Genomic DNA, 13,584 nt, shown 5'->3' with positions numbered 1-13,584 from the left:
GCAACACAGTTTGGACTCTCATATAATAAAGGCGCCCCACCACTCCAATCCATCTACTCCCAAGTCTCTGCGCAACACTGCTCACTCCAATCCAAGACCAAGTGACCAGAAGCCACAAGCACCTATGGAGGCGATGGACGCGAGCGGCAGTCGGCTGTGCCAAATCATCCAAGGCGCCGGCCTGCGGCCCCGCACCGCGCAGCGTTTCCAGACGGTGCTGGCGACCGCAGGCATCGTAGCCCTCGCCGACGCCGGCTTCGCCTCTCGCATGGACGACATGATGGTCAACTCCATCCGCAAGTTCACCGCCGTCAAGAAGCGCGCGGACGACCTTGCCGTACTGCTCCAGCCCGCGCGCCCAGGCTCCTCATTGCCTGCCACCCTCATCGGCCTCCATGGTGACGAACTCTTTCAAGCCCTGGTGGCCCTGCAGGTGCCGGAGGTCGCGACGAAGAATGTGCACCTCGAGGCCGCGCTCGCCGCGCAGCGCCTCGCCATGCAAGAAACCGTCGACCTGCACATCCACGTCTACGAGGAAATCGTCTACATAGGCCACTACAAGGCAAGCGAGGACAGAAAGACGTTGGCCTTCTTCCAGCGGCTGGAATCTTTGGACGCCATTGTTCAGAAGCACGTCGACCTGGCCACGAAAGCCGCTGCTACTTAGGCGCCGTTCGGTGGGCCGGCGCCCTGAGTCGAGGAGGTGGACGTCGTCGATGGATGCATCTCTTCTTGCCTCCTGTAACCAGCACTGCATCGCCTCGTGGCCTTAATGTTTTATTAGTATAGTACTCCCTCCGTTCCCAAATATAAGTCTTTCTAAAGATTCCAGCAAGTGACTACTACATACGGAGCAAAATGAGTGAATCTACACTCTAAACTATGTCTACATACATCTGTATGCTGTATTCCATTTGAAATAGTATCTAAAAAGGCTTATATTTATGAACGGAGGGAGTATATGGCATTTTTATTCCAGTCGTAACGTTTTCACTGTGAGGTGGGGCCGCAGTTGAGCAAACCCACCCCGCCCACCGGGCGTCGGCCGAGTTTAGAATTAGAAGAGAGAAACGAGGGAGGAGAGCTAGCTGTAGCACGGACGCTGTTGTCAGATGGGACTCGTGTTTATAGAATAGGAGTACTGAGCACTCGTGCCTCTTTTTTTTGAGGGAAAAATTAGTCGTATGTCTAGTACCACTAGTTGGGTGCGTGCGACCTATAGCTGTCATCACTTTAGGTCTCCTTTTCGAACCGCGGCTACGCTTCACAGTACATATTATTTCACGCATTTATCCTCCTATATGTACTCCTAGGCTATTTCCACGTGCTCCCATTCGCCGACATGTGGGACATAGAGCATCTGGGTCGTAGTGCATGCACGACTCGGAGCATATGCCGGGGTACTTTACATTTCAGACCTCACGAATTACATGCAAACCCCCCGCAGAAGAATAAATAAATGAATGAATTACTACATGAAACCGGATTATTTTCGTGGAAACCGGAGCACGTTCATTAAATTTTGGACATAACACGTTTATAAAAAATGACCGGACCGAAACCAGTCTAAGGGCCTCTTTGATTTTTCCCGCAAAAAAAGGGCCTCTTTGATTCGCAGGATACTGAAAACACAGGAATGGGGAAAGTATGATGGCGATGAACCGAGACGAGGAGAACTCTAACTCAGTTAGAGGTTAGAGTTAGATTCTAACCCTGAACTAACTCTAAACCAAAGAGGTGTATGGATGGCAGGGTTAGATTGACAATAAATGCTCTATCTCAATCATTTGACTACTTTGGACCCTATTTCCTGCCGGATTTGGAGGGTGCTTGGATACGTTTTAGTTCCATGACTAAAAGTAGTGGGACTAAAACTTGCTAGCCTCACCCATGCTTGGATCCAAATACTAAAGAGACTAAAATCAAGTTAATGAGCATTTATTATCCTCCAAACCCTCCAATCCAGAACTCGCCTGTGTTAAAGGAGAGGAGTTAAATGAGGAGAGAGAGGACTAATCCACATTTTAGTAGGGGTACCCCTGACTAAATTTTTTAGTCTCAAGACTAGTTTTAGCCCCTCTTTAGTCAGGGGTGCTTGGAACTTTAGCCTCTTAAAGAGACTATTTTTAGTCAGACTAAAATAAGTCCCTTGGATCCAAGCACCCTCTTGGTGTGGCCGGCTCTTCTGTGGCCTCCTCCCGCTCACAATTGACATAAACGAACCATCTATACAAATCAAGCATGCAAAACATGATAATTTTTACTTTGTCCATACAAATGAGATATCCCACTTAAACATACAAGTCGTCAATCAAGCTTCACAAAATAAAAAAACACTTCATGAAACAAAGAATGAGCTAACTCATCACGGAAGTCATTCACGATAGGGAGGGAGCCCGGAGCCCCTCACGCACCGAGGGAGGAGCTCGCCATCGTCGCTCTGGAGGAAGGCTCTGTAGAGCCCAAGCCCCGGGAACCCCTCCGACGCCGGCCCTTGCGAGTTGAGGTCGACACCGGCATGGGTAGCAGGGCCGCTTGCCGCCGACTGGGAACTTAATCTTTGGGCCTCTAGAAATAATGCAAGCCTGTAACTAAAATACCTAGAAAGGTGAACTGAATCTTTGGGCCTCTAGAAATAATGCAAGCCTGAAACTGAAATACCTAGAAAGGTGAACTGAATCTTTGGGCCTCTAGAAATAATGCAAGCCTGAAAGTGAAATACCTAGAAAGGTGAACTGAATCTTTGGGCCTCTAGAAATAATGCAAGCCTGAAACTGAAATACCTAGAAAGGTGAACTGAATCTTTGGGCCTCTAGAAATAATGCAAGCCTGAAATTGAAATACCTAGAAAGGTGAACTGAATCTTTGGGCCTCTAGAAATAATGCAAGCCTGAAATTGAAATACCTAGAAAGGTGACCTGAATCTTTGGGCCTCTAGAAAGATTTATTACCTCCTCAAGCAGCATCAAACAATTCCATGCGTGCACCACAAATCTATACCAAGTTTGATCAGGATCTACTTTTCCAAATCAGAATTAGCGCTAGAGCAAGCAAGATCAATGATATGGCCGTGAGACAGAGAAGGAACGAACAAACTCACCCCTCTCGCGACCTCCCTGGTAGATGCGCCGCCGCCGCGCACGACAGAGGGAGAAAAACGACTGGTGAAGGGGGAGCGGGGCGACCTTCGAAGGCCGGAGGGAGAGGGCGGCCGGAGTAGGGCGGCGGAGGCCGGAAGGAGAGGGCGGCCGGAGGAGAGAGAGGGCGAGCGGCCCTATGGGGAACAGAGAGGAGTCGTGCGAGAGGGGGGAGCGATCTGGTGCGGGCAGGGGAGATTTTTTTAGTTCTCTTTTAGTGGGCCCGAGGATAACTAACCCAATTAGAACCTCTCCACCGGGCTAGTTTTTTTAGCTGGGTTAGAGCAAACTAGCTCAAACTAACCCCTCTTGTTTCGATAATTTGAGGCTATTTCAACCCAAACTAGCTCTAACTCAGGGATCCAAACAAAGAGGAGTGTTACTGTACATGCTACAGTGTGGACCGTAGCACATTGTTTTTTATGGCCATATCACCACATTGTTTTCTACTGCTGGTTCACTGGGCTACCGTGGTTCGCACTGCTGGTTCACTGGGCTGCCGTGGTTCGCACTCCTCCGACCTGAGTAGTACTCTAGTATAGTACTAGTATATACCGCATCATTCTTTGCTCCTTCTTACTACTCCGACATGTGGGAGAGCCAGCATCCGGGTCGACGTGTCATGCACCAGATTAGAGCGCGGAACGGAAGGGGGGCATCACCCCGGTCGGAGCGCCAGTAATTCATGACTATAGTGAGTGGTCATATCACAAGTCTTTCCAGCAGTAACGCGCCGTCAAATCGCACAGCCCCACTCGCTCACCCTCCTCGCCTCTCTGTCAAACCGCCTACCCGAAAACTGCCGCGCGTACTGCCCGGGAAAAGCCCCGCCCTCAACTTTTAACTACGCGAAAATAGTTCGAGCTTGTTCGTTCTATATAAATACAGTACTTACTGTATGTTTATTCACCCGTGGGGTTGTTCAATGAATGGAGGGGCGGGGAGCACAAGTGAACAATACTGTAGTACTACTAGTAGTAAGTAGGAGTCGTACAGTAGTCACCTTAAATAGAGAGTTTCTTTTCTTTAATGCCACGTACACAAATTGAAACGCTTGTTGTGGAGAGAAAAAAGATAATCACTCCACTATATATGGACGCAGGGGCCTGAGCGCTTGCTTTACTAGGGTTGCTCTCTTCATTCTCTCATCCTCTCCAGATATAAACAAGACAGCGGTAGCGACATTTTCTCTCTGCTCACCGCTGGTCACAGATCCGGCCGGATCCCTTCGGCCGGTGTGTGTAGAGGACTAAAAGGTGCATCGTTCACGCGGTCATCGCCGCCGAGGGAGGAAACCCACAGCTGCCGGAGGGGCCCGATCCTCTGCCCGTGCCGTTCTCTCCGACACAGCGCCGGCTCGGGAGGTCCTCCGACCCTTCTTCCTCCCTGCCGTATTGTCCGCAGATCCGACCTGCCGCCGCCGACATCCCGGCGACCCTCAGGTATAAGTTCTTCGAAAGCGGCCTTGCTCTACTGCCCCAGCTCCCCACGTGTCTGCATGTGCATCTTTTTCTACTCCCATCAGCTCTTCCAAAGCCACCTAAATTTTTAGTATTATTAGAGGTAAAGCTACTTCATGCATTCGAATCTAGGGCTTTGTTCAAACAACGAAGAAAGGGGGGAAAGTTGTAGCATGAATCTAGGACTTGATTCAAAGAGGAAATAATATGGTGAAAGTAGTAGAGACCGGATACCCAACCGGTCTCTTGGTTGAAAAGGGAAATAATGGGAAAACGCAGTACAAACTGGATAAGGAACAGATCTATTATTGGTTGAAAAAAGGATAGAAAGTGGCGGCTGGTGGACAAGTCAACAGAGTATGTCCAGGATTAGATTTGCTGCCATCACATAGTAAAAGGTCTCCAGGATTAGATTTGCTGCCCTCACATAGTAAAAGGTCTCAGGATTAGATTTGCTGCCCTCACATAGTAAAAGGTCTCAGGATTAGATTTGCTGCCCTCACATAGTAAAAGGTCTCCAGGATTAGATTTGCTGCCCTCACATAGTAAAAGGTCTCCAGGATTAGATTTGCTGCCCTCACATAGTAAAAGGTCTCCAGGATTAGATTTGCTGCCCTCACATAGTACAAGGTCTCCAGGATTAGGTTTGCTGCCCTCACATAGCATGAACAAACTCGGCATCACCACTTTATGCCTCCTTGTAGGTACATTGTGCTGATGCGTCCACTGTCGCATGTCCTTATACCAACCTTTTGCTGTTGTTAATGTAAGGGCGCATGTAAAATGAAGCGATCACACTGTTACCTTAGGGACATGTCTAACCAGTGTTATTGTTAATCTAATGCCTCCAGTGATAAGATGCAATTAAACTGTGTTACAAATGGCACTCCTGCTGTTTTCCCCAGTATGATAAGTAAGTTGCTCCTTTACGCTGCTGAGTGTCCTGGTGTCCCCACGGTCCCATGCCCTTAAACCAACTCTTTAGCTGCTGTTGATTTACTGTGTCTGGTAAACAAGCAATGCCACCATTAAAGTAATCCCATATTTGAGGAATCTCATTGTTGATCGTAATGCTTCTGGTAACATGAAGCATTGCTGACGTTTTAAAATTTCTACTGTCCTTGCGTGATTGCCATGAACATAATTAAGATGCTTCTTTTCATTTTGTATATGTTTCGTATATTCTTATTGACCAGCAACTGTTTACTTTCTATCTTTTTGTGCAGATAGGGATATCCATTTCACCTTGTTGCTATTGTGACCTTTTGGTGAACTGCACAAAACACTTTTTTGGAATGAGTGTCTTGTGCAGTTCAACTAAAATGTTACATGGGCAACATCTCTCAATTTTGGTGGAACTGCACAAAATGGTGATTGGAGTTTCCAAAATCTCCGTCAAATTCTGCTGGTAATCTCGTGCAACATTTTATTAGCCTTTGCAAGATGAGCCGTAGCTGAATGATGCAATCTTTGCTTCATTTCAGGCGAACTGCAGAAAAAGTGGCATGAATTGAATCATCGAGTGGAGCTGCAGGTTGACTTCCACTAGTGCCACTATTATAGTAATCATGCTCTTTATTATCTGCGCTGTGCAAACAGGAATACTCAACTACAGATGTTGTGACGGTCAAGAGCATTCGCCAAGTTCTTCGATTGTATGACATGGCTAGCCAAGATGGATTTAATCCCGATATTCACTTTATCAAAAGGCTCTAATGGGTTGGTTCTGAATCTTGCAAGCTGGGAATCAGTGAGATGTGTAGGCATCTTTGTTGTACTTATTATTTGAATCTTATTTGTTGGTTCTGAATCTTGCAAGCTGGGAATCAATGAGATGTGTAGGCATCTTTGTTGTACTTATTATTTGGATCTTATTTGTTGGTTCTGAATCTTGCAAGCTGGGAATCAATGAGATGTGTAGGCATCTTTGTTGTACTTATTATTTGGATCTTATTTGTTGGTTCTGAATCTTGCAAGCTGGGAAACACGGCATGATGATGCAGAGGACAACAACCATAACAAACAGTTCAAACTTGGTAGTATTATCTTTGTGAAAGTGCGACAAATGTGCTGATCGTGAGCGTCCTGAGAATAATAATTCTAATTGTTGTGCATGTTGATCCTGTGGCACTGATAGAACGAGCGAATGCATTGCTTGTTTTAAGTATAAATTTCTATTAAAGCTAATTAAATTTAAGTAAAGTGACCACTAACTCCTGTTATTACAGTACCAATACAGACCCGCTCGTGAACCGACGTGTGGCCGAGGGTGCATCTTCTGCCGGGCGTGCAGCGGACGAGGGAGGGGTAGTAACTGTTGTCGCCTGTACACACTCAGCTTACTGTTGAATCCAGTTCCCCAAGAGCTGAAAAACGAACTGCTGCCGCCGCCTACACACTCGTTCACTCGAAGAGACTCCAATGGCGATCCGAGGGGTGAGCCTGCTGGATATGGACTTCAGCAAGGAGTTCCCCTTTGAGTTCGCCGTTCAGTCCTATGGCTGCACCAAGTTGAATGTGATGTACACCAACGATACGGACTCGGTGAAGCTCTGCCTCGCCTCAGTCCTATGGCTGCACCAGGTTCTGGAGCATTCGCCCGTTTCATCGGCAGCGCCGACTGCACCTTCGCTACGGTGGAGAGAAGGAAGAACGCGACGATTCGGCCATCTGGTGCAACAAGCTTGTCGACATCCAGAAGCAATACAAGATCATCAGCAACGGGCAGGAGAAGGACTCCGTGGTTGACCTCGCTGAGACCATCATCGACCCCTGATACGCCAACATGAAAGAAGACGACCTGAACACGTGGGAGGTACCTCTGAATCTAGCCTACATAACCTACGCGGCCAAGGACGCATACGCATGCTACGACATGTACAGGCAGATCTTGGACATGAGGGCGTGTCTGCTTCCCGTAACCGACGAGTACACGGACAGCCGCAGCGTCATGATCAAGCGTGCCAGGAAGGTCTAGATGTTGTACTTTATCTGTTTATAAGCACCTTTATCATCTGAGTGTTTCGTGCATTAGCCTATGTGTCGTAATTATCTGTTTTGTCCGAAATATTTCTTTTAAGAACCCATTAACCTGATTGCTTTTTTAGTGGCTATTTGCTTATGTATGTAAACTAGTTCACTTGTCCGTAAAAAAAACTAGTTCACTCGGCTGCCGTGCTTTGAATCTCCTTCCTCCCAACATATTCCCCTCCTCAGGTGGACCCAGCAGGTCTCTGAATTTTCTCCCACTTTCTTTTTCGATGTAAACTGAGTTTTCTCCCAGTACTTTCCCCTAGAACCAATTCAACTGTCCCACGTCTAGCCTAAAAAATAATAATACCCCACGTACTATTAACTCATCAAATTAAAATGATATTTTATTTTGTAAGTTGAAAGTTCTTACAAAATAATAATAATAAGCTTGCAAAGATTTTACTGACGTGCAATCATGTGTTTATGTTTTTATAACATTTCTCCATCTAGCCCAACATGATATTTTCACCCAGCCCAGCAAGTCCGCGGATTTCGAGAAAAATGCAAATGGGATTTAAACGGGCTGCATAGATGCTACATCATTGTTTCACCCAGCCCACCAAATGGACTAAAAAACAAATGGACTGGCTGACGTGTGGGCCAGTAGGTCGAAGCCTAAGAAGGCGTTGGATTTACATCCAACGGTCGGCATTCTTCTTCAATCTCTCGTCTTCTTCCCCCAGCGCTGCCGGAACCGCCTGCTCCAGCCTTCGGCGTCCAACGGCGTTGTTTTGCGCTCCTCAGCGAAACGCTACCCCGCCGACGGCCAGGCCATCCCTCCACTCCGCACCTCCTGTTATTCTCTGCCGAGTGTAGGCCCACCCCGCACCCGAACCAGTCAAGTTTCCCACTCCTCTCCGTCTGCGACTCCACTGCCGCGTCTTCCCCATCTCCGGGTCGTTCCAGTCTGGGGCCTCGCCGTCGTCCACCGCCTCGGTGCGCTCGGCGCGGCGTGGTCAACATACGAGAGTCATCGGAAGAGGACTGTACGTGGAGAGCCTGACGGCTGGGACCCACGAGGTCCATGGTCGCACGCAAGGAAAGTTCCTCCTTATTACGCACTGTACGTGGGAAGGGCTTCTGTATTTCGCGAAAAAAACGTTCCCCCCGCTGACAGGTCGGACCCACCAGCTATATCTTCGCACGCAAGGAAGTGCCTCCTTATTACGCACCAAAAAATGAATACCCCCTGCTAGCTGGGACCCACCATAGTGGGTGGCTGACTTGTGGGCCTACTAAGTTGACGAGGACGGAGGGCTTTGTCAACTTAGTCAATATGAACGATTCTAGCTCCAGTGACCGTACGATGTCCATCCAACGGCCATAGTGCTTCTTCAACCTCTGGTCTTCTTGCTCCAGCCGCCCAAAGCAGCGCCGGTCGTGCCGCGTGCTCCTGCCTCTCGTGGCCGGCTGTGATGCCGCGGAGGCCTCACCGCCCCCTACTACTCCCACCGCTGGCCCAGGGTATCCCTCTACTCACCCACACCCCCTGTTATTCTGCGGCGACGGCAGCCTCACGCCGCAGCCGAACCAGTGAACCCTCGTACTCCTCTCCGCGTGGGCATCCACTGCCGCGTCTTCCCCGGCTCCGCGTCGTCCCCTTCCTAGGCCTCGCCGTCGTCCACCGCCTTGGTGCTCTCGGCGCGGCGTGGTCAATGTGGTCAACGACCGACTTCCATCGGAAGAGTACTGTACGTGGAGAGGCTGACAGCTGGGTCCACGGCCACAGCCCAGTTTTTTTGTGATTTGCCAAGTAAGTCGCTTTGTCAGGCCTGTTGGGCTGCAAATCTTTCAAGACGAGGAGAGCTTCATTCGGCTGGCCGAGAAAATGGCCTATCAGTAATGAGAAATGGGCTGTACATTTTTAAAACACATCAAACCGGCAATTAGTTTCAAATATCTTTTTTTCATTTCGAGATTTTAAATTACATTAATTTTTATGCGTGGAGAATTTGTTGGATTTTATATTGATATACATTTATTTTTAAAATCAGTTTGAATGTGAGTCGAAATTTCGGGATTAAAAACAGTTCGGACCGCACCGAAATATGCAAAATTTCGTATAATTTTTTAACCGTGGCCACAATATGGGCTGTAATGCTAACAAAAAGAATATGGGCTCCAAAAAAACCTTAAGAATTAGCAAATGGGCTGTAAATTATTAGAAATAATGGCAGATGGGTTGTATGCTGTTTTCCACAGATTTGAGGCTTTCCTAAAAAAAGGTTGACGCACAAGCAGTGACTGTTGGATGTCCATCGAACGGCCGTCGTGCTTCTTCAATCTCTGCTCTTCCTGCTCCAGCCGCTCAAACAAGCGCCGGCGGGACTGCCTGCTCCCTCCTCCCCGCGGCCGGCTGTGCTGCCGCGCAGGCCTCACCGCCCCACCGTACTCCCATCGCTGGCCTAGCCATCCCTCTACTCACCCACACCTGCTGTTATTCTCCGGCGACGGCAGACGAACCAGTAAACCCTCGTACAGTCGTACTCCCCTCCGCGTGGGAAACAACTGCCGAGTCTTCCCTGCCTCCGTGTCGTTCCCTTCCTAGGCCTCGCCGTCGTCCACCGCCCTGGTGCTCTCGGCGCGGCCTGGTCAACGTGGTCAACGACCGACATGCATCTGAAGTGGACTGTACGTGGAGAGGCCGACAGCTGGGTCCACGGCCGCACGCAAGGAAATGCCTCCTTATTACGCGCAAAATAATGATTCCTCCACCTGACATCAGGGACCCACCGAAAGGGCCTCTGTATTTCGCGAAAAAAACGTTACCGCCGCTGACAGCTCGGACCCACCAGCTATATCTTCGCACGCAAGGAAGTGCCTCCTTATTACGCACAAAAAAATGAATACTCCCCCTGTTAGCTGGGACCCAGTATAGTGGCAGGCTGACTTGTGGGCCTACTAAGTTGACGGGGACGGAGGGCTTTGTCAACTTAGTCAATATGCACGATTCTAGCTCCAGTGACCGTACGATGTCCATCCAACGGCCGTAGTGCTTCTTCAACCTCTGGTCTTCTTGCTCCAGCCGCCCAAACCAGCGCCGGTCGTGCCTCGTGCTCCTGCCTCCCGTGGCCGGCTGCGATGCGGCGGAGGCCTCACCGCCCCCTACTACTCCCACCGCTGGCCAGGCCATCCCTCTACTCACCCACACCCCCTGTTATTCTGCGGCGACGGCAGCCTCACACCGCAGCGAACCAGTGAACCCTCGTACTCCTCTACGCGTGGGCATCCACTGCCGCGTCTTCCCCGGCTCCGCGTCGTCCCCTTCCTAGGCCTCGCCGTCGTCCACCGCCCTGGTGCTCTCGGCGCGGCGTGGTCAACGTGGTCAAGGAACGGCTTCCATCGGACGTGGACTGTACGTGGAGAGGCTGACAGCTGGGTCCACGGCCGCAGCAAGGAAGTGCCTCCTTATTACGTGCAAAATAATTATTCCTCCACCTGACAGCTGGGACCCACCGGACGGGCCACCGTATTTCATGAAAAAAACGTTTGCCCCTGACTGCTGGGACCCACCAGCTACATCTTCGCACGCAAGGAAGTGCGTCCGGGCAAAAAAAACGATTCGCCCCCTGACTGCTGGGACCCACCAGCTACATCTTCGCAGGCAAGGAAGTGCCTGACAGTGGGGACCCACCTGGTCGAAGGGTACATAGCGTTGTCATTCTGGTCGCGAACGTGTACGTACATATATACTGGTGGATGTAGAGGCGCGCACGTGTCGTAGTAGAGGCGCGTACGTGTCGTAGTAGAGGCGCGCACGTAGCATGTACACGTACGTACAGCGGCCAGGGTGCAAGAAAGAAAATACGGCCACGTATGTGTACATACGGGCGGGGTCTCGAACGCCTACTCGCGCATACGTACGGCCAGGGCTCGTGTACATGGCTGGGTCGGAACGGAGAAACAGCGTCGTCGTCGTGTTCATGGGGAGGCAACGGAATGCGTCGTGTTCATGGGGAGGCAACGGAATGCGTCGTGTTCATCGGGAGGCAACGGAACGCGTGGGAGCCAACCGGCTGGGTCGGAACGGAATGCGTCGTCGTGTTCATCGGGAGGGCTTGGACGGAACAGCCGATGGAAACGAGGCCTGGCGTACCGCAGAACGGAGGAAACGGCCTTGTGTTCGACCGGCCACGTTTGAAACGGGATCCTGTTCATCGGGAGGGGTCTGGCGTACCGCAAAACGGACCTCCTACGGTCGAAACGGGGGTCCTGTTGATCGGGAGGGGTGTGGCGTACCGCAAAACGGAGGAAACGGACTTGTGTTGGAGCGCTACGGTCGAAACGGGGGTCCTGTTCATCGGGAGGGGTGTGGCGTACCGCAAAACGGGACTCCACGGGATACTGTTCATCTCCACCGTCGACCCCCTCCAGCCTCCACGGGCTACTGTTCATCCACCGTCGACCTCCTCCAGCCTCCACCTGCGACTGTTCATCCACGGGCTCCTGTTCATCCAGCCTCCACCACGCGCTACTCCACCGGCTACTGTTCAACCAGCCCTCTCCACGGGCTCCTGTTCAACCACCCCTCCACGGGCTACTGTTCATCCAGCCCTCCACCGTCTACTGTTCATTCTGCCCTCCACGGGGTGGTCCTGTTCATCCTGCCCTCCACGGGGTCCTGTTCATCCAGCCCCAACCGGCTCGATCGATCGGGGTCCTGTTCATCCAGAGGCAACACCACGGGGTCCTGTTCATCCACCCCCACCGGGAACTGTTCATCCAAACCCCCCCAGCAACGCTCACTGTTCATCCAGAGGCAGCATCGATCGGCTTCAGTTAGCAGCAGTAGCGAAGGAATCGCTCGATCGGGTTCAGTTAACAGCCATCGATCGATCGCTCGGGTTCAGTAACGCGTAGCCTGCAGTGCAATCGCTCGGGTTCAGTTAGAGCCCAACGCCTCGCTCGGGTTCAGTTAGAGCCAACGCCTCGCACACACGCGCGTACGTGTACGAGAGAAACGCGCATCGCTCGGCCCCCGACCTCCCACCGTAACCGGGAACTCCCCGAAATTTTCCTCGCCCTCGCTTCTACCACGGTTTTTTCCGTCATGGACGGCCCAAAGAATGTCATGCAGCTGCATCTCCGGCCCGCCCAGGACGAAAAGCCCATTTTCTGTCATGATTTTTTGTCATAGAAGTAGGAGCCCACCACATCTATGATGATACCGGGTTTTGTCACAATTATCGTCATAGAAGTGTCATATGTATGACAGAAAAAAAATTCGTTCGGCACAAAATGTCACGGATGTGTCTTTTTTTGTAGTGACCACACAAGACCTGCACTCCAGCAAAAGGTATGCCGATTTCAGTTGCCATAGCACTAGTCCTACCATAGAAAAATCCCACTCTAGCAAAAAGTACAGCAAGTCCACCGGCCGAAGACCTATCCCAACTGCAGAGACGGCCAATTGCTGCAGATTGGAACCCCATTCCAGTTATTCCCAATTTAAAAGACAATGCTTTCAATGTTGTTAGGGACTACGTGCATATATTCCCATCATGGGAAGATTATAGTGAAGACAAACACCATTTTCACATCTTCCTGTCCCACTTACGCGTAAGTGCTATTATTCATGGTGATTACTTTCCTATTTTCTGCTGATTGAACACATCAATGATTTACATTACATTGTTGTAAGTAGGCGAGGGTCAATCTGGATAGTCATGAATAGCAAAGCTTGCTTGCACTTTTCAAGGAAGCATTACAGCAGTATCGGTGTTACCTAAGGAAATCACACTTTGATGGCAAGTCTATAAACGAATTTCCGGTGTAGTCTCCTGTGCTAAATTTAGAAGACATTGAATGGAAAAACCTTGTTATGCACTGGTCTTGTTCCCGGGATGAGGTATTGTCTATGATATCACATGACAATCTGAACTTCTACTTTTCCACATGTGCCTTACGGATCTTTTTGCAGGGAATCTGCTCGAAGAAGAATTCCGGTTTGAAAA

Source organism: Triticum aestivum, chromosome 5D (assembly GCF_018294505.1).
Source record: "Triticum aestivum cultivar Chinese Spring chromosome 5D, IWGSC CS RefSeq v2.1, whole genome shotgun sequence".
NCBI classification, from domain to species: domain Eukaryota; kingdom Viridiplantae; phylum Streptophyta; class Magnoliopsida; order Poales; family Poaceae; genus Triticum; species Triticum aestivum.
Note: the sequence above shows the minus strand (reverse complement) of the source record.